Source organism: Colobus angolensis, unplaced genomic scaffold (assembly GCF_000951035.1).
Source record: "Colobus angolensis palliatus isolate OR3802 unplaced genomic scaffold, Cang.pa_1.0 Scaffold120, whole genome shotgun sequence".
Taxonomy (NCBI): Eukaryota; Metazoa; Chordata; class Mammalia; order Primates; family Cercopithecidae; genus Colobus; species Colobus angolensis.
This window is the reverse complement of record NW_012113142.1, coordinates 1,941,021-1,953,325: the sequence shown is the minus strand read 5'-3', so window position 1 is coordinate 1,953,325 and position 12,305 is coordinate 1,941,021. Positions and strand designations below refer to the sequence as shown.

Sequence of the window (12,305 nt, the reverse complement as noted above, 5' to 3'; positions counted from 1 at the left end):
GAACTCGGGAGGCGGAGCTTGCCGTGAGCTGAGACCCGGCCACTGCACTCCAGCCTGGGCGACAGAGCGAGACTCCGTCTCAAAAAAAAAAAAAAGAAAGAAATACACATAGGAAGAAAGGCACAAAAATAAATATTCACTTGTCTCTGAAAAAAAAAAATTGTGTCTCAAGTTCCTTTTGTAGATAATTTATTCAGTAATAATTTTACAATTGAAGAATATTCTGACTCTTTCTGAATCTGTCTAGATCAGTTACCTGGATGCTGAAGACTTGAATAAATTTGTTTATTTTAAAAATTCTAGGGCCTGGCGCAGTGGCTCATGCCTATAATCTTAGCACTGTGGGAGGCCGAGGTGGACAGATCACTTGAACCAAGGAATTCAAGACCAGCCTGGGCCACATGGCAAAACACCATCTCTGTTTAAAAATTAGTGTTTTTAAACATCAGTGTTTAAAAACTAGCAGGGTGTGGTGGCGTGCACCTGTCGTCTCAGCTACTTGGGAGGCTGAGGTGGGAGGATCACCTGAGCCCAGGGAGGTCGAGGCTGCAGTGAGCCATCATCAGACCATTGCACTCCAGCCTGGGTGATAGAGTGAGACCCCATCTCAAAATATACAATAATAAACAAAAAATAGAAAATTCCCAAAATAAATGAATAATAGAAAATTCTAGTGAAAATAAAAGGGGTTGAGTATAACCATTGAGTGCACTGGGTGTTTCTGTCTCATGTAATCAACGTAGCACTGTGAGGATGGTCATCCCAGAGACGGCCTATGGTGAATCGTGTGCCCAGGATCCCAGAGTGCATAGGTGGCATATCTGGGTTTTGAACCAAGGTCTGTCGGCCTTTCGTTGTTTGTTGAATTTCAAGTTCCATGCTTTCCCCAACCAAATCAAAAACCGGAGGGGGAACTGAAAGCTGAGAGCCTAGTAATTGAGAGAAGGACTCTGGGAGGTGATGGTATCAAAAAGCAGTCCCAGGAAGCTCTTGTAATTGAGCACACAACTCCGCCTAGAGCTTCCTAGATGCCAGGGCAAAGAAAGATGGGATTACATAGCAAACATTATCAGAAAAAGGAAGCCGATCAGTTTCTCTTTACTATTTTTCAGCTGGGTGCGATGACGCATGTCTGAAATCCCAGCACTGTGGGAGGCTGAGGCAGGAGGATCACTTGTGGCCAGGAGTTTGACACCAGCCTGGGCAACAAAGAGAGAACCTGTCTCTTCAACAAGAAAATACACATTTAAAAAATTAGCCAGGCATGGTGGTAGGCGCCTGTAATCACAGCTACTCAAGAGGCTGAAGCAGGACGATCACTTGAGCCTGAGAGTTCAAGGCTGTAGTAAGCTATGATTGCACCACTGCACTGCAGCCTGGTTGATGAAGCAAGACCCCATCTTTAAAATTTTTTTTAAAAAAGTGCTTTTCCGTGGGCCTTTACACGAGGATCATTGAATAAAGCAATGGGCAGCAGCCCCTGTACTCAGCAAGTGTTTGTAGAGCGCAGTGTATGTGCCAAGCTCTCTTCGAGGTGCCGGGACTACTGTCGTGTGTGGAAAAGACCAGCAAGATGAAACATGATGTTGGCCTAGGCCAGGGTGGAGGCGCTGTTTTCAGGAACAAGAGTGTTCCCACAGGTGACCCTTTCTGGGTCCCATCTAGATAAGAGGCTGAGAGGTTCAGGCTCAGTTGTAAATTCTGTAAGGGCATTTCTTTGGGAGGTGTGAGCAAGAGAATAGAATCAGAGTGATTACTTTAACAGGCAGGAGTGAAGCTTGAGAATCTGGCAGAGCGAGGAGCGATCTTGTGCCAGAGTGAGAGGCAGCCAGTCCAAAGTGAAGGTTCTGAATCTCTTAGTACCTCCCACGTGCAGTGTCCTGCTTTTTTTCTTTTTCTTTTTTCTTTCTTTTTTTTTTTTTTTTAACGCAGGACACTTGCTCTGTCACCCAGAGTCATTGCTCACTGCAGTCTCAAACTCCTTAAGCCCTTCCAAGTAGCTGGGACTACAGGCATATGCCACCATGCTTGACTAGTCTTTCTTTTTCCCTTCCCCTTTTCCTTCCCCTTTCCTCAGAGATGGGGTCTTGCATGTTGCCCAGGCCGATCTCAAACTCCTGGGCTCAAACGATCTTCCTGTTGACCTCCCAAAGTGCTGGAATTACAGGCATGAGCCACTGTACCTGGCCCCCTGCCATTTTTCCTGTGAAATTTGAAAGGATTTCTTGCCCTTTAGTAGGTGATTTCAGGCAGGGCCAAGAGGTCTTAGAAAGCAGCACGGCTCTGTTCCCATGCTCCTTCCTGGCTGAAGGGCCAGTGTGCCGTGCCATGGAGGGCGAAGCATTGACTCTAGTCTGGGAGATTCTGTTCATTCAGTCATTCGGCAAACAAATACTGAGTGCCGACCAGGCATGGTGGCTCACGCTTGTAATCCCTGCACTTTGGGAGACCAAGACAGGCAGATCACTTGAGGTCGGGAGTTCGAGACCAGCCTGACCAACATGGAGAAACCCGTCTCTACTAAAAATACAAAATTAGCTGGGCGTGGTGGCGCATGCCTACAATCCCAGCTACTGGGGAGACTGAGGTAGGAGAATCACTTGAACCGGGGGGCAGAGGTTGCAGTGAGCTGAGGTTGCGCCATTGCATTCCATCCGGCCTCGGCAAGGAGAACGAAAGTCCATCTCAAAAAAAAAAAAAACAGCAAATATTGAGTGCCCATGTTATGCCAAGTCTGATGAGCACCAGGGTTACAGGGATGCAGAATAGCTCCACCCGGACATGAGACCAATCCCGTGTCCTTCTGCAGGGGTTATGTCATCTTGGGCAATGCTGTCCTCCGATGATGTGGCCAGGATGTCAGCTGCAAAATGAACCCCAAGTCATCCAGTGAGGCTGCATCTACCTGTAACTTTGCCGTGTCCTGAAAAGGTCTTGAAGGGCAGACAGGTGGTTGACAGAATAGCTCTGGAGACCGTTGCCCTGGGTTCGAATCCTGGTTCCACCGTTTATTGATTCCCTGATGTTGGACAAGGAACTTTAACCTTTGTGATAATTACAGCTCCTGTACATCAGAGCAGTGTTGTAAGGATGAAATGAAATAGCAGACTGTCGTATTGTAAGTGCTTACCACATGCTGTTATTACGTGTACATTACATTATAAGAGGGGAAGGTATTCTGTTAGACAACTCACTCTGTTCATTAGTTAAAAACAAGTCAGGGCCGGGCTTGGTGGCTCACATCTGTAATCCCAGCACTTTGGGAGATTGAGGCAGGCTAATGGCTTGAGCCCAGGAGTTTGAGACCAACGTGGGCAACATGGTGAAACCCCATATCTTTTTTTTTTTTTTTTTTTTGAGACAGAGTCTCACTCTGTTGCCCAGGCTGGAATGCAGTGGCTTGATCTCGGCTCACTGCAAGCTCTGCCTCCTGGGTTCATGCCATTCTCCTACCTCAGCCTCCCAAGTAGCTGGGACTATAGGCATCCGCCACCACACCTAGCTAATTGTTTGTGTTTTTAGTAGAGACAGGGTTTCACCATGTTAGCCAGGATGGTCTCCATCTCCTGACCTTGTGATCCGCCTGCCTCAGCCTCCCAAAGTGCTGGGATTACAGGCGTGAGCCACCGCACCCGGCCGAAACCCCATCTCTTACAAAAAATTCACGGGGCTTGGTGGTGAGTGCCTGTAGTCCCAGCAATGCAGGAGACTGCGCTGTGATCACGCCACTGTACAGCAGCCTGGCTGACAGAGTGAGACCCTGTCTCAAAAAAAAAACAAAAAACAAAAACCAGGTCAGGAGTAGGGAGTGACTGCTGATGAGTGTGGGATTTCTTTTTGGAGGTATTAAGATGCTCTGGAATCTGGTAGTGGTGATGCTTGCACAGTGGGTGAATATAGTGAAAACCACTGAATTTTACACTTTAAAATGATGAATTTTATGGTGTGTGAATTCTATCTCAGTTCTTTTATGTTTGTTTGTTTGTTTTTTGAGACTGACTCTCACTCTGTGGTCCAGGCTGGAGTGCAGTGGCCCAATCTTATCCCACTGCAACATCTGCCTCCCGGGTTCCAGTGATTCTCTTGCCTCAGCCTTCTGAGTAGCTGGGATTACAGGCACCCACCACCACGCCCAGCTGATTTTTGTATTTTTAGTAGAGATGGGGTTTTCACCATGTTGGCCAGACTGGTCTCAAACTCCTGACCTCAAGTGATCCTGCCTGCCTTGGCCTGAGGCGTGGGCCACTGCTCCCAGTCTGTATCTCAGGTTTCTTTCTTTTCTTTTCTTTTCTTGCTTTCTTTCTTTCTTTTTTTTTTTTTTTTTTTTTTTGAGACAGAGTCTTGCTCTGTTACCCAGGCTAGAGTACAATGGCACAATCTCCACTTACCACAACCTCCACCTCCTGGGTTCAGGCGATTCTCCTGCCTCCGCCTCCCGAGTAGCTGGGATTACAGGCACGCACCACCATGCCCGGCTACTTTTTGTATTTTTAGTAGAGATAGGGTTTCCCTATGTTGGCCGGGCTGCTCTTGAACTCCTGACCTTGTGATCCACCTGCCTCAGCCTCCCAAAGTACTGGGATTACAGGTGTGAACCACCACTCCCGGCTTCTATCTCAGTTTTTAAAAATCTGGTTTATAGGTCATGAGTTCTTGAGCAACTAGATTCCCACCAGTTGTGCCACCTGTTCCCTGTCACCTTGAGCTAGTCCTGGACACCTGCAGCAGACATACGTTCGCTGTGTTTCTGGGCTCCCACACATTTCTAAGCCCTCTTGAAGTTAACTTCGGGTCATGGTCTGTGAGAGGAAGTGATGTATGTCACTTCTGGATGGAAGCATTTAAGAGCCCGGACCGGGCCCTCCAACAACCTTCTTCCCATCGGGATGGCCGCGGAAGTTGTACATTGAGATGGTGGAATGACAAGAGAAAAAGCTGCTTGAACCACTGAGTCACCTTATGGAGGCCAGGGGCCTAACGGAGTCACCCTGCCCACACTAGACGTTGCTTAGAGTTCAGCGTGAAGCCATGCAATGTGGGTCACTGCTCAAGAGGACTTTTTTCTGGTGCTGTGACCTGGAGGACTTTCCCTCTAGCCTCTCAGACAGGTGTACTATGTGATGTGGTGGGTCTCTTTTCTAACAGGAAGCCCCAGCAGGTGCAGCAGAGCTGTGGTTCTCCCAACCTAAGCACATCTTCACAGCTCGCTGCAGTCAAGTACGCAGCTCTCTTGGTGGTGTCTGACAAATGGAGCATGAAGCCCTCAGTCTAAAGCAGCATCTTGGGTAACCTAGTGTACCTGTTTCGAGCAGCGGGCATGGTACAACGTCAGGCCAGCACCAAAGGATTTTGTCTTCCTTGTAAGACAACATGGGGCAATAGAAAGCTCTGTATGGGCAATCTTGTAAATGATGTAATAATTATAATGCTTTTATAGACGATGCATGACAGTCCTTTGTCACCATAGCAATGGGATGTAATTATTACTGACTCATTCATGTTGTGGGTTTTTAGTAACCCTACTACCCACATTCTAGAATTTAAACACGTGCTATGAATATCCAAGCACAGGTCACAGAGATGACCTAGAGCTGGTGCTCAATGCACTTTGTTTTTGAGACTGAGTCTCGCTTTGTTGCCCAGGCTGGAATGCAGTGGCGTGATCTCGGCTGAGTGCAACCTCCACCTCCCAGATTCAAGCGATTTTCCTGCCTCAGCCTCCTGAGTAGCTGGGATTACAGGGCATGCACCACCATGCCCAGCTATTTTTTGTATTTTTAGTTTCACCTTGTTGGCCAGGCTGGTCTTGAACTCCTGACCTCAAGTGATCTTCCCACTTTGTCCTCCCAAAGCGCTGGGATAACAGGTGTGAGCCACCATGCCTGGCCTCAATACACAATTGATTGACACCAGCCTTAAATGCATAGCAATGACCTAACACCAAGGTGAAATGCAAGCAACACCGGGGAGGGAATGACCAATATGGTGCCCTCTGAGGCCTCAGCCCATGGGCCATCTGGCCTGTCTGTCTCATTAGTACCATTGTGCCCTGTCAGCTTGTGGAAGAACTGGTTTGAAACCACTTGTTGGACAGAAGGAAGCCACCGACCAAGACCTGTTCTGTGGGTGAAGCTGTCGCCCAGAGCACCCCCACCGTGGCTCCCTGGTCCTCTATGTACTAGTAGAAACTCAGTTTTTGCTGAATGGCACAGCCCACTACTAGCTGAATGTGGGGTGGCAGTAGCCAGCATGAGAACCGCCAAGACCATTGTGAGCCAGGAGTTGGGTCACCCCTTCCTTGTCTAGGGTTGCAACAAGAAGTGACAGAGAGAGTCCCACAAGGTCTCTACATCTCCCTCTGTAAGTTGTGGAAATTTCAGTAATTTGCTTGGTCCTTAGGTCTTTGAATCTGAATCTATAAAATGGATGAAATAATATTTCTCTAAACGGGTTTATCATATGAATCAAAAGAAATTGTAGAAAGTGCCTAACCAGGGTGCTTGGCATGTAGTAGGTGTTGAGTGAATGTTGGTTGCATTGCTTGGCTCCTGCTTAGTGAGTCTGCAGTAAACAGTGCTGTGTAGACTAAGCAGGCCTTTCTTCTACAATTCTGAGTGCTTTTTCTTAAGAACCAAGGGTACTAACCCTTGTTTTAGAGACATTCCGAAACTAATCAGGTGTAGTGGTGTGTGCCTGTAGTCCCAGCTCCTCAGGAGACTGAGGTGGGAGGAGTACTTGATCCTGAGAGGTAGAGGTTGTGGTGAGCTATGATTGCACTACTGCACTCCAGCCTGGACAAGAGAGCAAGACCCTGTCTAAAAAATAAATAAATAAATAAATGTAAACATGGAAATAGAAAACATTTATACTGACAGAACTTTGCTCTGTCACCCCAGCTGGAATGCAGTGGCACGATCTCGGCTCACTGCAACCTCCACCTTCCGGGTTCAAGTGGTTCTCGTGCCTCAGCCTCCCAAGTAGCTGGAATTACAGGCGTGTACCACCATGCCTGTCTAATTTTGTATTTTTAGTAGAGACAAGATTTCTCCATGTTGGTCAGGCTGGTCTCGAACTCCCGACCTCAGGTGATCCGCCTGCCTCGGCCTCCTAAAGTGCTGGGATTACAGGCATGAACCACCTTGCCCGGCCCTTAGGTATTTATTTTTTAAAGACAGGGTCTTGCTCTGTCACCAGGCTGGAGTGCAGTCTTGGGATCATATCTCACTGTAACCCCCAATTTCTGGGCTCAAGTGATCCCCTCACCTCAGCCTCCTGAGTAGCTGGGACTACAGATGTGCACCACCACACCTCACTATTTTTTAAATTTTTTGTAGAGATGGGGTTTCACTGTGTTGCCCAGGCTGGTCTCAAATTCCTGTCCTCAATCTATCCTCCTGCCTCAGCCTCCCAATGTGCTGGGATTACAGGCATGAGCCACTGTGCCTAGCCAGCAACAATATTTATAAGAGCCCCCAAGAGGAAACAATCCAAGTATCCATCACCCATTGAATGGATAGACAAAATGTGGTATATCCATACAATGAAATGTTACTCAGGCATGAAGAGGAATGAAGGGCTGATACATGCTACAACGTGGATGGACCTTGAAGACATTATTCTAAGTGAAAGAAGCCAGGTACAAAGGGCCACTTATTGTGTGATTTTATTTATTTATTTTTTTAATGTATTTATTTATTTATTTATTTGAGACAGAGTCTCCCTCTGTGCCCAGGCTGTAGTGCAGTAGTGCAGTCTTGGCTCACTGCAACCTCCACCTCCAAGGGTCAAGCGATTCTTCTGCCTTAGCCTCCCGAGTAGCTGGGATTACAGGCGCCTGTCATCACACCCAGCTAGTTTTTTAATATTTTTGGTAGAGACGGGGTTTCACCACGTTGGACAGGCTGGTCTCGAACTCCTGTCCTCAAGTGAACCTCCCGCCTCGGCCTCCCAGAGTGCTGGGATTACAAGTGTGAGCCACCACACCCAGCCTGCTTTTCCTTTTAAAGCCGTGACCCTATTTTCCCTTCTGGCCTTGGTGTGTGGCCTCTTCCCCACTCTGTCACCTGCCCTTTTGAGTCCCTTTCCATCAGGAAGCCCTCCTTAACCACTACCAGACTCACCCACACATGAACCGGCTCCCGCCATCTGTTTAATGTTGGCAAGGAGATAAAGATGTGTCTTCCACCAGAGAAGGAGGAAGAGGCCACTGCTCGATTCAGTTTGCCTTCCCTGCTGGGCACAGGTGTCATGGCCTCCCTTAAGTGCTTATTAATTCCTGTGTTTCAGCTTTCTCTCCTTCCACCCGCTGCTAGGCTTCTGTGCACACAGTGCTTTGTGGAATTGCTCCTGTCTCTTCAGCTTAGCAGTGTGCCTTGAAGAGGAAGAGCTGCAGAGAAATGTTGAAAATAAATTGCTTTTTGAAAAATAATTTGACAGTTAAGTCAGGGACCTTAAAAATATTTATTCCCTTTGATTCAGAAATATTTCTAAGACAAATTCAGAAATTCTTTTTTTTTTTTGAGGCAAATTCTGGCTCTGTCCGCCCAGGCTGGAGTGGAGTGGTGCAATCTTGGCTCACTGCAACCTCCTCCTCCCAGGTTCAAGTGATTCTCATGCCTCAGCCTCCCGCTAGCTGAAACTGCAGGTGTGCACCAACACACCCAGCTAATTGTTGTATTTTTTGTAGAAACAGGGATTTGATGTGTTGCCCAGGCTAGTCTTAAACTCCTGAGCTTAAGCGATTTGCCTGCCTCAGCCTCCCAAAGTGCTAAGACTACAGGCGTGCACCACTGCGCCTGGGCCAGAAATTCTATTTTAAGGAACTTATCAGTGGCTTACAAAGACTTACGTTGAAAATATATCAATCCTGTTTTTCATGACTTTTTTTTAAACAATTTTAATTTTTTTTCTGTACTAGAAAATGCACTGTAACTTGACATTGTAATAGTGAAAATATAATGACATTTGAGAATTTATAACGAGAAAATGTTCACAATTTAATATATGAAAAGAGGTAGAACAAAATTATGTGTAGTATAACACCAATCATGTTAAAAACATGGCCGGGCACAGTGGCTCACACCTGTAATCCCAGCACTTTGGGAGGCCAAGGTGGGTGGATCACGAGGTCAGGAGTTTGAGACCAGCCTGACCAACAGTGAAACCCCATCTCTTCTAAAAATACAAAAATTAGCCAAGCATGGTGGCAGGCAACTGTAATCCCAGCTACTCAAGAGGCTGAGGCAGGAGAATCACTTGAACCTGGGAGGTGGAGGTTGCAGTGAGCTGAGAGATGGCACCACTGCACTCCAGCCTGGGCAACAGCGAGACTCCATCTCAAAAAAAAAAAAAAGTAAGTCCTGTAATATACATGTAAAAAACTGGTAGAATGAAACCAAATAAGAGTTTGGATTATGTTTTCTTTAATTTTATGCTTTAAAATGTAGCACATTTTCTTCACTAAACATGCTTTTAAATTTTTTAATTGACAAAGTTGTATATATTTATAGTGTATGGCATATTGTTTTGAAGTCTGGTAGAATGGCTCAATTGAGCTAATTAACATATGCATTACCTCATACCTTTTTTTGTGGTGAGAACACTTAAAATCTACTCTTAGCAATCTTTAAGAGTACAACACATTGCTACTAACTATAGTCATGTTATACAATAAGTCTCTGTTTTTTGCTGTTTTTTTTTTTTTTGAGCAGAGTTTCACTCTTGTTGCCCAGGCTGGAGTGCAGTGGCACAATCTCGGTTCACTGCAACCTCTGCCTCCCAGGTTCAAGCGATTCTCCTGCCTCAGCCTCTGGAGCAGCTGGGATTACAGGCACGTGCCACCACGCCTGGCTAATTTTTTGTATTTTTAGTAGAGATGGGAGTTTCACCATGTTGGCCAGGCTGGTCTCTTAACTCCTGACCTCAGGTGATCCACCTGCCTTGGCCTCCCAAAGTGCTGGGATTACAGGCATGAGCCACCGCACCCAGCCTCAGTAGGTCTTTTGAACTGTATTTAATTTTTTTTTTTTGTTTTGTTTTGTTTTGAGACGGAGTCTTGCTCTGTCGCCCGGGCTGGAGTGCAGTGGCCGGATCTCAGCTCACTGCAAGCCCCGCCTCCCGGGTTTACGCCATTCTCCTGCCTCAGCCTTCCGAGTAGCTGGGACTACAGGCGCCCGCCACCTCGCCCGGCTAGTTTTTTGTATTTTTAGTAGAGACGGGGTTTCACCGTGTTAGCCAGGATGGTCTCGATCTCCTGACCTCGTGATCCGCCCGTCTCGGCCTCCCAAAGTGCTGGGATTACAGGCTTGAGCCACCGCGCCCGGCCTTGAACTGTATTTAATTTTAACTTTTTGTTTTGAAATAGTTTCAGATTTGCAGAAAAGTTGCAACAGTACCAACAATTCTTGAGTGCCCTTTACCCAGATTTCCCTATTGTTAATATTTTACCATATTTGCTTTATCGATGTGTGTGTGTGTGTGTGAGTGATATATTTTTTCTTGAACTATTTGAGAATGAGTTGCAGATATGGTGCTTGGTTACCTCTAAGTACTTCAGTGTGTATTTTTACAAGGCAAGGACAGTTTTTAAAAATTATTTATTTATTTATTTATTTTACGTAAGCAAAATACAGTGATCAATAGCAGGAAATTAACATTGGTATCCTCTGTTGTCTAATCATAGAGTTTCTTTACATTTTGCCATTAATATCTTTTACATCAGAAAAAAAAAGTTTTTTCCTGGTCCAAGACCTCAAAGAGTGTGTGTGTGTGTGTGTGTGTGTGTGTGTGTCTTAGATCACTCAGTCTTTATCTTTCATGCCCTTGACGGTTTTAAAAACGTGAGGCCGTGTCTCTGTCAACGTCTCACAGTTTGGTTTGGGTTTGTCTAATGTTCCCTCATAACAAGATGCAGCTTCCACCCTAGGCAACAGCGTGAACAACAACAACAAAAAGAGGTGACCTGGGTGCTTTTGATACCCTATATTCAGATGTGGGAGCAAAGAAATGACTTACAGTTGGAGTTTATATTTAAAAGGGAAGCAGAGTGTAAGTTTGGAAAATCTGCAGCCTGACCATGTGACAGAGAAAGAAAAAATTTTTTCAAGAGAATTCAAGCAGGCTGTGGAGCAACCACTTGCTAGAGCGATTTGCAGATTTAAAAAGGAGGAAAGTACTGATAGCCAAGACTGTGGGAAAAGGCCTTGAAGGCATTTTAGAGACCTTCCCTGCAGCCCCTCCCATTACAGTTGTGGAGGCCTACCAGGGAAGAATGCTTTGTGGTTCAGGCCCAGGGCCAGGGCGCGGCTGCCCTGCACAGCCTCAGGTCACTGCTTCTCACATCCCTGGCCACTCAGCCTCCAGCCTTGGCTCAAAGGGCCCAGATACAGCTCAGGCTGACCGCACTAGAGGGTGAAAGCCGTAAGCCTTGGTGGCTTCTATGTGTTGGTGAGCCTGTGGGTGGACAGAGTGCAAGAGTGAAGGAGGCTTGGCAGCCTCCGCCTAGATTTCAGAGGATGTATGGGAAAGCCTGAGTACCCAGGCAGAAGCCTGGTGCAGGGGCAGACCCCTTACTGAGAACCTCTGGTAGGGCAGTGTGGAAGAGGAATGTGGCATTGGAGGCCCCATACAGAGTTCCCACTGCAGCACTGCCTAGTGGAGCTGTGGGAAGGGGACCACTGTCGTCCAGACCCCAGAATGGTAGATCCATCAGCACCTTGCAACCTGTCCCTGGAAAAGCCACAGGCTGTGAGAGCAGCCTTGGGTTGAACCCTGCAAAGCCACCAGGGCAGAGCTGCCCAGGACCTTGGGAGCCCACCCTTTGCACCAGCACGCCCTGGATGTGAGACATGGAGTCAAAGGAGATTATTTGGGAGCTTTAAGATTAATGACTGTCTGGCAGGTGCAGTGACTCACACCTGTAATCCCAGCACTATGGGAGGCCAAGGTGGGAGTGCAGTGGCGCTATCTCGGCTCACTGCAACCTCCACTTCCTGGGTTCAAGCGATTCTTCTGCCTCAGCCTCCCAAGCAGCTGGGACTACAGGCACCCACCATCACGCCCAGCTAATTTTTGTATTTTTTTTTTTTTGAGAAGGAGTCTCTCTCTGTCCCCCTGGCTGGAGTGCAGTGGCGCGATCTAGGCTCACTGTAAGCTCCGCCTCCCGGGTTCCCGCCATTCTCCTGCCTCAGCCTCCCGAGTAGCTGGGACTATAGGCGCCTGCCATGGCGCCTGGCTAATTTTTTGTATTTTTTTAGTAGAGACGGGGTTTCACCGTGGTCTCGATCTCCTGACCTTGTGATCCGCCC

The 12,305-nt window shown here is 47.1% G+C and overlaps 1 protein-coding gene across 1 annotated transcript in view; it reads left to right on the top strand.

Moving 5' to 3' along the window:
- POR (P450 (cytochrome) oxidoreductase) overlaps positions 1-12,305 on the top strand; it is a 100,028-nt gene that overhangs the window by 26,011 nt on the left and 61,712 nt on the right. The window lies entirely within an intron of this gene.